This window comes from Geotrypetes seraphini, chromosome 1 (assembly GCF_902459505.1).
Source record: "Geotrypetes seraphini chromosome 1, aGeoSer1.1, whole genome shotgun sequence".
In the NCBI taxonomy this organism is placed as follows: Eukaryota; Metazoa; Chordata; class Amphibia; order Gymnophiona; family Dermophiidae; genus Geotrypetes; species Geotrypetes seraphini.
Genome location: NC_047084.1, coordinates 5,732,172 through 5,745,257, shown reverse-complemented (window position 1 = coordinate 5,745,257; position 13,086 = coordinate 5,732,172). Strand labels below are relative to the sequence as shown.

At 42.1% G+C, this 13,086-nt stretch overlaps 2 protein-coding genes across 11 annotated transcripts in view; one reads left to right on the top strand and one right to left on the bottom strand.

The window, feature by feature from the left end:
• KIAA0825 (KIAA0825 ortholog) overlaps positions 1-5,456 on the bottom strand; it is a 500,428-nt gene extending 494,972 nt beyond the window's left edge. For 7 of the 8 annotated variants that reach the window (XM_033917989.1, XM_033917815.1, XM_033918166.1 and 4 more), the window contains exons 1-2: positions 5,342-5,456; positions 2,653-2,803 (exon numbers count right to left, since the gene is read on the bottom strand). The gene's annotated coding sequence lies outside the window, so the exon portion shown is untranslated. The remainder of the gene's footprint in view (positions 1-2,652; positions 2,804-5,341) is intronic. The other variant, XM_033917902.1, reaches the window with a different exon arrangement.
• The window catches only part of SLF1 (SMC5-SMC6 complex localization factor 1), a 205,245-nt gene continuing 197,309 nt past the window's right edge, over positions 5,151-13,086 (top strand). For all 3 annotated transcript variants that reach the window (XM_033918723.1, XM_033918643.1, XM_033918557.1), the window contains exons 1-2: positions 5,151-5,558; positions 5,796-6,054. The gene's annotated coding sequence lies outside the window, so the exon portion shown is untranslated. The remainder of the gene's footprint in view (positions 5,559-5,795; positions 6,055-13,086) is intronic.

Sequence of the window (13,086 nt, the reverse complement as noted above, 5' to 3'; positions counted from 1 at the left end):
GTCATGCAATATGTTCCCCAGCTAAGAAGACACACATCAGTGGTTACCACCACCCACTGAAGAGAATCCAGTGAAACACTCTGGAAGAGTCCAGACTGGCTCTCACCTTGGCAGAAAGATGCAAAAGGCACTCTTACTCTTGGGAAACAGAGACCAACATGGACAAGAGAGCTGACTATAGAGACTGCATATGTACTCAGGCTCATGGCACCTCTTCCAGAGTTGCTGCCATGCAGTCCAAGAGCTGAAGGTATTCCCAGACTTTGGAAGATGGCAGCTTGCACAAGCTGCATTTTTGGGAATGCAGCTTTGCTGCCCGGTCCTCCAGGAGGAAGCCATCCTTTGAGCTGCACTGAAACAAACTCTCAAATATTTCAGGAAGTTGCCTTTTCAAATGATTCAGCACCCAGTAAAACATTGGAGTATAAGAGTTAGATCATTGCTCATACTCTTCAGCATCTTCTCAAGCTTGGGGCAGTGGAATCTGTCCTGGAAGTGGAAAATGGGCTAGGGTGATATTCCATTTATTTCATGGTCCCAAAGAAGAGGGCTTCCTTTTGCACATTATAAGTCTAGAGAGAGTGAATACTTGTCCCCATGTCCAGAACTTTTTGATTGGTGATCACCTCGGTTTGTCTGGGTGAGTTTCTCACGGATCTCACGGAGGCCTATTTTGGATCTCACGGAGGCCTATTTGTATATGGGATTTCTCTGCTTTTTGTGTTTTTGGCCATCAGTTTTGGGGCCCTTCCCTTTGGGTTGGGCACAGTGCCATGTACTTTTCCACAATTATGGTTGTGGTGGTCCATCTGAGGCGCCAGGATATCCAGGTATATCCTCACCTGAACTACTGACTGATTTGGGCTGACTCAACTTTGAGAAGTAGCACTCCCCCACCCCCGGTCCCCACCTCTTTTGTCTTGCCCCCTCCCCCTCCTGGAGGGCCTGAACTGGGTCCTTAGTGGGCTCAACTCTTCTGTCAACCAATTGCATTTTAATTTTCTACACTCATGTTTTCTCCTAATTTAATATGTTCCCTTATTGTAGAATATTGTAAGCCATTCAGATGGTTTTCCTAATGTGGCAAGGTAGCAAATGTTAAATAAAACTTAGAAACTCATAATCAAAGTTTTGTACCTTTTGGCACTAGATGGATAAATGATTTGCTTTGGGTGCTACAGTGGGAGCCAAACCCAGTTCCCCAGGTTCTCAGGGCACTGCCCTAGCATTAGTTTACTCCAGCCAGCAGTGGGGCCTTTGTGGGCTTAGTGGGTCTCAGGCCAGAGCCCTGGTCTAGGTGGCCACACATTACAATGGGACAGGGACTCTTGAAGCTGCTTGTGGCTCTGGGTGGTCTCTGGATGATTCAGAGACTCTTCTGCAACCTCAATTCTCTTTAGATTCAGATCTGGAATAGGAATCTCCTTGGAGAAAAATGGTCTCATGTGATCTGGCTCTTCTGCTTGGAGGAGCTCTCATGTCCCACTGACGAGGTTACAAGAGCATTGGGACTTCTTAATGCTTCTTCTTCTGATCCCTTATAGGAGGACCCTCTGGAGGGCTTTGCAGGCCCCTGAATAATTTTCTGCTTCAACAGGCCCTAACCTGTATGATGTTGAAAGAATGGGAATCTCCAGATGGGGCTCTTTGCAGGGTAGGTCCTTGGATCTAAAGCATAACTTTACCCCCTACAGAGATCAATTGGTATAGGGTGTATCCCAAGATGCCTCTCTGGTCACAGGGGATTCTTATGCAAAGAGACAGCCCTGTTAGAGCTCCACAAAAAATAGTGAAATAGCAGTATAAGCTGGCCTTTTCATTTTTATTTTATTTATTCAATTTTTCTATACCGTTCTCCCAAGGGATCTCAGAACGGTTTACATTAATTTATTCAGGTACTCAAGCATTTTTCCCTGTCTGTCCCTGTGGGCTCACCATCTATCTAATGTACCTGGGGCAATGGGGGGATTAAGTGTACTCAACAAATAATCAACAGTCTATGATATAAGTGCTGCCTTTAATGCAGAAGGAAACTTCTTTTGGTATCTGGCCACTAACTGATGAACAAATTACTTCTGTTCTTCATCTTTTGTCATGGTATCATTGTATTTTTCAATGAGGATTATCCCTCGTTCTACTTCATCATTAACAAAAGTCAGTGTGGATGCCCAATTCCAAAGTTCCTTAAAAACTGGATCATCAGTCCACTCTGTGGGATGTTTCTTCAGAATATTTTTACTTTTGTTGATCCTCCTTCAATCAAGAGATCAAAAAATGACTGTGTTCTCTGTGTTACAAGACTTTCAAAGGTCACAGGTTCCGTTTCATCTGTTTGCATGAGATGTTGTGGAATATCTGGCAAAGGTGGACACTAAGTTTTGAATCATTTGTAGCCTTGTTTCTGGTGTGATTCTGTCATCAAAAAAGGCAAGTGCTGCTAGGTGCTCGGAGAGAAACCACAGATGTCTGAAAATGGCTGTGTGCGCTGTGTTTGCAAATTTTATTTCAATGTGTTGATGCAGTACTGGCAACCTGAGTAGACACTGATTTCATATGCTGATATTCATCTTTGCTTTCAGACTCACCAGATGTTGATGAAGAAAAAAATTCAGATTTTATATGGTAACTACTTTGGTCTGCCTCTCCTCATACCTCGCTTTTGTCATGATTTTCTTTTCCTCACATTGTCTCTTTATGCATTCTTTTGCTGTTGTTTGACGGTCAGGTCCACTCATACAGCAAGAAAATACGTTCTGCCTTGGCTTCTGTAGGAATTTTCGATCTTCTTCATTTGCACAATCACCTACATACACAACACACAAGCAAACAAGTGCATGCTAGGATAACCTCGAAATATTGACTAATCAAGCAGAAATTTGACACATAATTAAGACATACTAAGTGGACAAAAATAAGCCTTGTGGAGACAAAATTTGATAAAGTTGATTTTTTTTTGCACACTACTGTTGACCACCCTTACAATCTACACCCTACAGCCACATTAAAAGCAAGGAAATAAGCTATAATTAAATTGTACCTTCCTTACCCCCTCTTTTACGAATGTATAGCGTGGGTTTTAGTGCCGGTAGTGGTGGTAATATAGGGTCATGAAATGGTTAACTGTTGTTTAAAATATTGCTCTGGTCTACATAGCTGAAGAAAGTTTACAATCTATTGACTTCATCTGCCTAAAATGTATGTCCCTACCTTACCACATTGTAAGCTGAATAGATAAGAGTTTGAGCCATGATGGTACCCTGCCCTTCTGTACATGTAGTATTTAGACCTGTAAGATTTAGATAAGCAAAGAAATGAGCTAGTTTCCTATAGGACTATAAGTTGTACCCCTGAACCTATCATAAGTGCTGGCTTAGGACCAATAATAATTGTAGAAAAGTTATAGAAGTAACAAATGAAAATTGTAGTGTTTGCAAAAAGGGCATAAAAGTCCGTGTATTTCCTGTTTCTGACACTCTAGTAGGCAGGCTATTAACTGCACTAGAGTCCGGTATACCGTAATAAATTTCTTGTACTTTCTTCACGCCTCTGACTTTGTGTGTCCAAGTGACCTTTCAGTAACTGCTCTGACGCTATGCATTCATAAAGGGGTTAGTGTCCAGGCTGTACCATTAGGCCAATTAGGTACGTGCCTAGGGCCCGAAATGGTCATGGGGGGTCCGATGAAGGAGGGCATCAACATTGTTTTTTCCAAACGGCAATGGGCCTCTCCAGCATCGATCAGCAACGTGGGCCCCACCCCGATTGGCAACGTGGCCCCCCTCCCCCATTGACAGAAAGTAATATAAGCAACGCGGGTAAGAAAGGCAACGGGAACTGTAATTGTGCAAGCGGTGCTGCTTGCCCAAAGCTTCCCTCTGACGCAACTTGCTGTTTCCGCTTGGGTGCATGGTGGGGTGGGGCAGGGCAGGGGGCCCAGTGTACTTGTGTGCCTAGGGGCCCTCGACAAATTAATCCTGCCCTGGCTGTACCATCCTAATTACCCAAGCAGAACCCACTGGGCAGGAGAAAATAAGGCCTTGTCAAAGTCCAAACAGACCCTAGTAAATACCTTTAGGAATGATTCTCAAATTCTTACAAGAAAAATGCATATTTAAAATACAGTATATACATATGTAAATAATCCTATGTAGTGTTCCTCTTGAAAAAAAAAAAGCACACAACTCAAAAATGTTTAAATGGCAGTGTACTTAAAATACAAGCAAACAGCTACCGCACTACTGTCTGATACACTATAGCAGGGGTGTCAAAGTCTCTCCTCGAGGGCGGCAATCCAGTCGGGTTTTCAGGATTTCCCCAATGAATATGCATGAGATCTATTTGCATGCACTGCTTTCATTGCATATTCATTGAGGAAATCCTGAAAACCCAACTGGATTGCAGCCCTCGAGGAGGGACTTTGACATCCCTGCACTAAAGTCAAAATTTAAATTTGAGAAAGACAAAAATGAAGCACTCTGTCTCAAACTCCAGCTCCCCAAATTTCAAACCAAAACATAGGACAGGGTGGTTGTCTAGAGCAGTGGTTCCCAACCCTGTCCTGGAGGATCAGTAGGCCAATTGGGTTTTCAGACTAGCCCTAATGAATTTGCATGAGAGATATTTGCATATAATGGAAGTGATAGGCATGCAAATCTACTCCATGCATATTCATTAGGGCTATCCTGGAAACCCGATTGGCCTGGTGGTCCTCCAGGACAGGGTTGGAAACCACTGGTCTAGAGAAGACAGAACCTCCCCCCTCCCAAAAAAAAAAACAAAAAACAGCTGCAGTTAAAGGGAAATGTCCTAACATCCAGGAAAACTCAAAGAAACCTATCAACACTTACTTTTACCTGCAAAACAAAAGTTTATATTTAAAAAGCCATCGAGTTATCCATTTTTAAAGAATGGTTGTAGGGTGGTCAAGATTACAGAGTTTAATTATCAGAACCCTGAACAGAAGCTAATAACTTAAAACTTAAAGAGTGGGGTGGGGGCGATATAAAGTTAAAAAGTCCTGTAAGGCAGGGCTACTAAATTTAGGTCCTCGAGGTATACGGCCAGACCAGGTTTTCGAGATATCCACACACTGAATATGCATTAGAGAGATTTTCATGCACGCCTCTTTTGTATGCAGAATTCTCTCACACGCATACTCACTGCGGATATTCTGAAAACCTGACCTGCCTGTAGACCTCGAAGCCCGGAACCGAGTAGCCATACAAAACACAGTGCGTCCACCAGTTTTGCAATCGAGAACCCGGGAGAAACTATAACCGTTTCACTGTCTGACTCTAAAGCAGCGGAAACTACTCACAATTTTTCTACACCACAATCCTACCTGAAAAGCTCCATCTACTATACAGACTTCTAAACGTCAGCTTCTGTTTACAAACGCAAAGTAGCAGCTATAGCGTCATTAACAACCAACCGGAAATCACTGTACTCACTTCCGACTCATGTAACGCGGGAAAAAAATACCCACTTGAATCAACATAAAAAGAGAAATAAGAGCAGAGGGAAGTGGAATAAAGGTGGCGTCGGTTACTAGACAACAGGTAAAAACGCATCTTAGCTTTTTTTAATGCTTTTTACATTAGTTAAAGGTTTTGCGGGGGGAGAACAGCTTTTCTTGTAATTTTTGACACATTGTATTAAGTATTTTTCTTCATAGTTATAAAATAGGAACATCAAGTGATTTTTAAAACCCTTATTTTATCTGTTATATCTCAACATAAGTGACAAAGAATTCAACATGGAGTGCACTAAAGGAGTTCTCTTGTTTTTTTTGACAGGCGAGAAGCACGAGCGAAATTGGGGAAAATAATTCTTTAGGAAAAACAAACTGTGGAGTATCTGCACTCCTCTCTGCCATCGTGTTTTTGGATTGTTTGGGGGTTTTTTTTTCTCAATAATCAGGCTTTTATTGTTCGGTTACATAGTGTGACGTAAATGAATGCCCCGTCCCAAAGCGGGGAACATGTCCATTGGGATGGAATAATACGAGACGTCTTAAAACTGTGGAAGAGAATTGGAGGGCCATCTTTCATATAGGTATGTCTTTCTGTTCTTCCGAAATATGGTGTGATATAGTAAATGACGGCAGATAAAGACCAGGTTGTTCAAAATCTAATTGTAACTGACAGTTCGTTTCAAATTTTCTTAGTATTGAAAAGATAATTGATGATTATTTTTGAATTTCATTTATCACAGGAAATGATATGTTTCCTGCCCATTCTTACTTTATTCTGTTGCTGATTGTGTCTGGACTTTGTCCTGTTAGTGATTTGTAAATGACAGGTGATTTTGCATTTGATTCTACTATGGGCAGGTAGCCACCAGCCAGTGTAATCCCTTTAACAGTAGGGTTAACTTGTTGAATTTTCTTGCTTTATAAATAAGTCTTGTAGCGGTATTTTGCAGGAGTTGCAATTTTTTCAAGAGTTTTATAGGGATACCTTCATTTAAGGCAGTGTCTTGCAAACTTTGTGAGCCAGAAGCACACTAAATTGGGGGCTGTGACTTCAGGGCATCCGGAAGTGCATGGATGTTGATGTCATGCACATGGGTGACATCACATCAACATATGCACATGCATGGAAGCCCTACAGACAGGGCCCTGAGATGGCGGGGATGGGGGTGTTGCTGAAAAAAGAAAGGCAAGGAGAGATGCTGGTTGATTGCTTACAGGAGGTGACTCGCACATTCTGTAGGTAGGGGGGGGTTGCTGAAAAAAGAAAGGCAAGGAGAAGTGCTTGCTGACTGCCTACAGGAGGTACCTCTCACTGAAGAAGCACATCCTGTAGGCCTGGGGTAGGCAATTCCGGTCCACGAGATCTGGAGCCAGGTCAGGTTTTCAGGATATCCAAAATGAATATGTATGAGATGCCGGGAGCTGGAGCCAGGTCAGGTTTTCAGGATATCCACAATGAATATGTATAAGATGGATTTGCATGCACAGCCTCCTTGAGATGCAAATCAATTTCATCCATATTTATTATGGTTATCCAGAAAATCTGACCTGGCTCCAGCTCTCGAGGACCAGAATTGCCTACCCCTGCTGTAGGCAGTCGGCCGGTGCTGGCGCCACACCTGGAATCTTTTTGCTTACTATTGTTGGCCACCCTAATGGTGTATATCAGGGGTGCCCAAAAGGTTGATTGCGATCTACCAGTAGATCGCAAAGGCAACGCGAGTCGATTTGTGGAGCCCATTCCAGACTCCGCGATACACTTGCATTGCCTTGTTCTGTTCTCCCTGCTTCCCCCGATGCCAGGCCAGACATGTTCAGCGATTGCACAAACGCCAGGCCTACAAGCCTCCCCCCCCTTTCCCATCGGCCCTGAGCTGCGGGTCTTTAAAACATGGAGGAGGAGGATAGGCAGCAGCGGGGGTCGACCCAGTCTTACGCTCGTTGACAAGCGCCTGGACATCTGCTTGGAGCTCTTCAACCCCCTCCTGGCCTTCTACTTCCCCCGCACCCCAATTCCCTTCCCCAAAGTGTGCTGCTTCAACAACTTGTCCGAATATGAGAGCTTCATGCAGAGCGGGGGGCTCCAGTCCCGCGCAAGCAGCGAGGCCTGCCGCATCCCAGATCCGCCAGAATCGAGAGGCTAAAGCAGCTGGTGGTGCCCAGGGAAGGAGAGTAGGAGGAGGGGCTGGAAGAAGAGGAACCCTAAGAACTTTTTTACCCAGATGCCTGGTGAATGGCAGCGCTGCAGTTTCAGGTTCAAATCCCACCCCAGCCCCGATTCCATGATGCTGCATCGCTGCCCTTTTTCTCCTGCCATAGCAGAACTTCGGAGTCATTTACATCCAGAGAAGCCAAAATTGAACCAGTTCCTTGATTATGTTCCATGACAAGCCATTTGCATTGGGTGTAGCATCCCCAATGAGTTAGAAAAGTTGGCTCCTGAGTTTCCTTTCCGCCTGAACTATTTCCTTGAAAAACATATATCCCTTTCTCTGGATACAAGAAAAGAGTACCTTTCTTAAGAGTGACATTTTAAGGCAGGGGGTCCTGAGAGGCTTTCATGTATCCCAGTCTCATGTAGGTGACATTGGGCCAACTTAATAGGTTTGTGACTAACCTATGCTAGCTAGTTCCTCCCTTTGTTAGGTAATACTGTACCCTTATTCCAATATGACCCAGAATCTGCCTGCTGGTTGGAGCAGTATCACTCTCAGCCATGTCTAATATCAGAAGGAAGCAACCAGGGCGAGAGGGAAGAGCCTGAAGGTGGTCTTCCAGGCCCATTCCTCAGTTTCTGTCCTGAGTCCTGCTTGTGTTCAAATCCTTCGCCTAGCGCTCTCCTTACCCATTGTTTAGTAATGTTAATTTAATGTAAATTAGCCCTATTTAAGTATTTGTACGTATTGTATTGTCCCCTAAACAAATGTGAATTTTAAAGTGTACATCGCTTAGAACTCCTGATTAAGCGATTAATCAAGTCTCCTAATAAACTTGAAACTCATTATTTATTTTACACACACCTGCTGAAAGGAGCACATTGGTCTCCTTTGGGTTATGTTAATAAAATGTTAGCAGTTTTTTGTTAAGCTTTCAGTTCAGTTTGATTGCACTGACCATCTCCATGCTAGTGGTGTAGCCACAGATGAGCCTGGGCCCACTCCCAATTCTGGTACCTTTGTTATGGCTGGCAAGGAACCTCTGGTGGTCAGAACAGGTCATTCTTCTATAATTGCTAGAGCCAGCAGCTGGCCCGGACCTGTCGGGTGGGGGGGGGGCAGGGAAGGCTTGTGGGCCTGGTGCTTGTGCAGTCGCTGTACACGCCTGGCCTGGCGTCAGGGAAGCAGGGAGAAATCGGCAGTGGTGGTTTGGGGGGGGGGAGCAGGGAGAGAGGAAAAAAAAGTTGGACTCATGGAGGAACAGAGTTGGTTGGGCAACAGAATGAGGTCTGGAGGAGAGGAAGCATTCAGGAGGCAGAAAGATGGGAAGAAATATTGGATGCACAGTCAGGAGACTCATGAAATCACCAGACAACAAAGGTAAGAAAAATGATTTTATTTTCAATTTAATGATCAAAATGTGTCTGTTTTGAGAATTTATATCTGCTTGCACTATGGCCCCTTTTTACTAAACCGCAATAGCTGTTTTTACTGCAAGGAGCCTATGAGCAAATGGAGCCCTTTATGCAACTCTCTGTTCTGTATATATATACTTTTTTGGCTACTTAATAGAGAGATAAATTACTTAGTAATCTGTGACTAACAGGTACTATATATTATTTTTTTCACAGCTATAGATCATTTAAAGTTGAAACTTATTGTGATTATGTAAAATAAATTCTATAAATAATTGTGAAGTGCTCAGACCTGATAACCCATTTAGTAGTGATGTCACTACAATGAGGTTAACAAAGGGACCATCATCGCCTTCACTAGTCCCTTACCCTCCCTGAATATTGAATGCTAAATCCAATCTAATGTTGGTACTTATCTGCGTTCAGGGGCAGTTCATGTTGGTGCTGTTAACTCTCAACGGTGACTAGTGCAAATTAAGGTGCTAGTGCTTCATTAAAATCTTGTTAATTCTTTCTTAGAAAAACTCCCGTCCCCCCGACCCGGATTTCATCTCTTCGTCAGGGAGGGACACTAAGAAAAATCGAACAGCAAACTAGAGATATATAATGACAAAATGTACAAGGTTATAGAATAATAATTCTACCATCCAAGCACTATTAAATTCTTAAAAGGCTCTTATAATCAATTTCATATATAAATCTTATATGCAAGTGTTACCTGATATCGGCTCACTGTGATCAGAGTAGTTCAAAGTGGACTGAGCGAATGAAGCTCAATTCACGTTGCTGTATTTAAGGAAAGCTAACCGGAAATTGAACTAGAAAAACCACCAACAACCGGAAGTAAAACAGTTCAATTTTGAAACCTGGGATTCCACCAGTCGTACAGCTTCCTTTTGCGGGACGTTGGTGTATAACGCGACCACATCTGCGGTGACTAATAATACATCCTGGACGACCAATAGTAGTGGGAACAGGCTCAGTTCTCGAGCCAGTTTCCCAATATCTAGACAGCCAATTAAAGCATTTGGTTCCTCGTGCTGAGTCATATATAAAGGACTCAACCCATTTCCTACAATTTATACAACAATTTTCTGAACAGATCGATTCCCAGGATGTATTATTAGTCACCGCAGACGTGGTCGCGTTATACACCAACGTCCCGCAAAAGGAAGCTGTACAACTGGTGGAATCCCAGGTTTCAAAATTGAACTGTTCTACTTCCAAAAGCAGCTTGTTGAAAAAACTTGCAGAAATGGTTATTTATAACAATTATTTTAAATTTGAGAATGAGATCTACCTCCAAACCAAGGGAGTAGCAATGGGAGCCACAGTTGCTCCCACTCTAGCGTTCCTATACATGACTCAGTACGAGAAATCCAATGTTTACACATCTTCTCAATTTCATTTAGTTTCCTGTTGGAAACGCTTCATCGATGATATATTTTTTGTGTGGAGTGGTGGAGAAGCAGCCTTAAAAATCTTCATGCAAGAATTAAATCAAAAAGATGCCAATATAGCTTTCACATATACATATGATAAGCATCAAATATCTTTTTTGGATATAAAGATTAATAAATGTGAACAACAAATCTCCACCACTCTCCACAAGAAAAAATCTGATCGAAACACTCTGTTACAATATCAAAGCTTCCATCCAAAACCACTTAGGAACAGCATTCCAACTGGACAGTTCCTTCGGATCCGCAGAATTTGTTCTGAAGAATCCGATTTTGATAGGGAAGCTTGTGATATGTATAACAAATTTATTCAGAGAGGGTACCCTGGGAAAATCGTTAGGAGAGCATGGAAAAGAGCTAAAAATTGTCATCGCCCCTGGTTAATGCTCAACGATCAAAATAAACAAAAACAGGACATGGTTTGTGTGATGCCTCACACAAACAAAGGTAATGCTATAAAACATATTATCTTAAAACATTGGGCAATATTGCAATATCATTCACCCTTTTAAAATTTACCCAAATTTGCTTATTCGCGGGCTTCTAATCTGGGCAAACTGCTCAAATATAATCATTCCCAACAAAGATCTATAAACAAATCACCTCACAAACCTTGTGGAAAGTGTAGGGTCTGCAGTCATGTATTAGACGCTACTCAGGTAGAAATTCCATCATCAGGATCACGTCATTTTTTTCTGAACACTGGGACTAATTGTGACTCCAGGGGAGTGGTTTACTACATACAATGCCCATGTAAAAAAGTTTATATCGGTCAAACGATTCGTAAAATCAAAACTCGAATTACAGAGCATTTAAGTAACATCAGAACCAATAGGGTTACCGCCCCCCTGGTTTCTCATTGGTCCCAGCATTCACACACATTAGAAGACCTTAAGTATACAGTTTTAATCCAAACACGTAAAAATGAAGGGGATATATCAAGAACTCTAATACTTAAAGAACAGCGTCTGATATATAATTGGCAGACCCTACAGCCAAATGGCTTAAATTTAGACATAGAATGGTTAGCAATGTAGTTTTATAATTTATAATCTGTGAAGCAATCTCCCGATGTTGCGTTTACTTCCGGTTGTTGGTGGTTTTTCTAGTTCAATTTCCGGTTAGCTTTCCTTAAATACAGCAACGTGAATTGAGCTTCATTCGCTCAGTCCACTTTGAACTACTCTGATCACAGTGAGCCGATATCAGGTAACACTTGCATATAAGATTTATATATGAAATTGATCATAAGAGCCTTTTAAGAATTTAATAGTGCTTGGATGGTAGAATTATTATTCTATAACCTTGTACATTTTGTCATTATATATCTCTAGTTTGCTGTTCGATTTTTCTTAGTGTCCCTCCCTGACGAAGAGATGAAATCCGGGTCGGGGGGACGGGAGTTTTTCTAAGAAAGAATTAACAAGATTTTAATGAAGCACTAGCACCTTAATTTGCACTAGTCACCGTTGAGAGTTAACAGCACCAACATGAACTGCCCCTGAACGCAGATAAGTACCAACATTAGATTGGATTTAGCATTCAATATTCAGGGAGGGTAAGGGACTAGTGAAGGCGATGTTAACCTCATTGTAGTGACATCACTACTAAATGGGTTATCAGGTCTGAGCACTTCACAATTATTTATAGAATTTATTTTACATAATCACAATAAGTTTCAACTTTAAATGATCTATAGCTGTGAAAAAAATAATATATAGTATACTGTATATATATATATACACCATTAGGATGGCCAACAGTAGTATGCAAAAAAAATCCAGATGCTTCTGGATATATATATCTTAGCCTCTCTGTATCTTTAGATTCCTCAACTTCTGGATTATAGCACAAGACCATCCTGCCACCTCTTAATGACTACTGCAAATCCTTATACCAGTGTATCACAAACTGTGTGCCCACAAGATTCCAGGTGTGACGCCAGCACCGGCTGACTGCCTATAGGTTGTGCTTCTTCAGTGAGAGGCACTTCCTGTAGGCAGTCAGCCAGCACCTCTCCTTGCCTTTCCTTTTTCAGCAATACCTCTCCCCCTCGGCATCTCAGGGCCCCATCTGGAGGGCCTCCATGCATGTGCAGATGTCGATGTGATGCCACACATGTGCGTGACATCAACGTCCATGCACTTCCGGATGCCCTCACTTTGCAGCTCCCAATTTAGTGTACTGCCGGTTCACAGTTTGTGAGACACTGCTTTATATGAAGGTATCTGTATAAAACTCTTAAAAAAAAAAATCTATGTATTTCTATATCTATATCTATATATATGTGTGTGTGTGTGTATATATCTAGATATAGCTAGATATACACACACACACACACACACATATGTGTGTGTATATATATATAGCTTGCTTTTCTAAGTATTGTACCTAAATTTGTCACCTAGTTTAGGATTGCCATTCATTAACCTAGATTTAGGCACTTCATACTGAAAATCAGTGTCACGATTCTACATTTTTATTCCCTACCCTACATCTTCTATATATAGAAGCTTGACACTGATTTTCAGTATGAAGTGCCTAAATCTAGGTTAATGAATGGCAATCCTAAACTAGGTGAC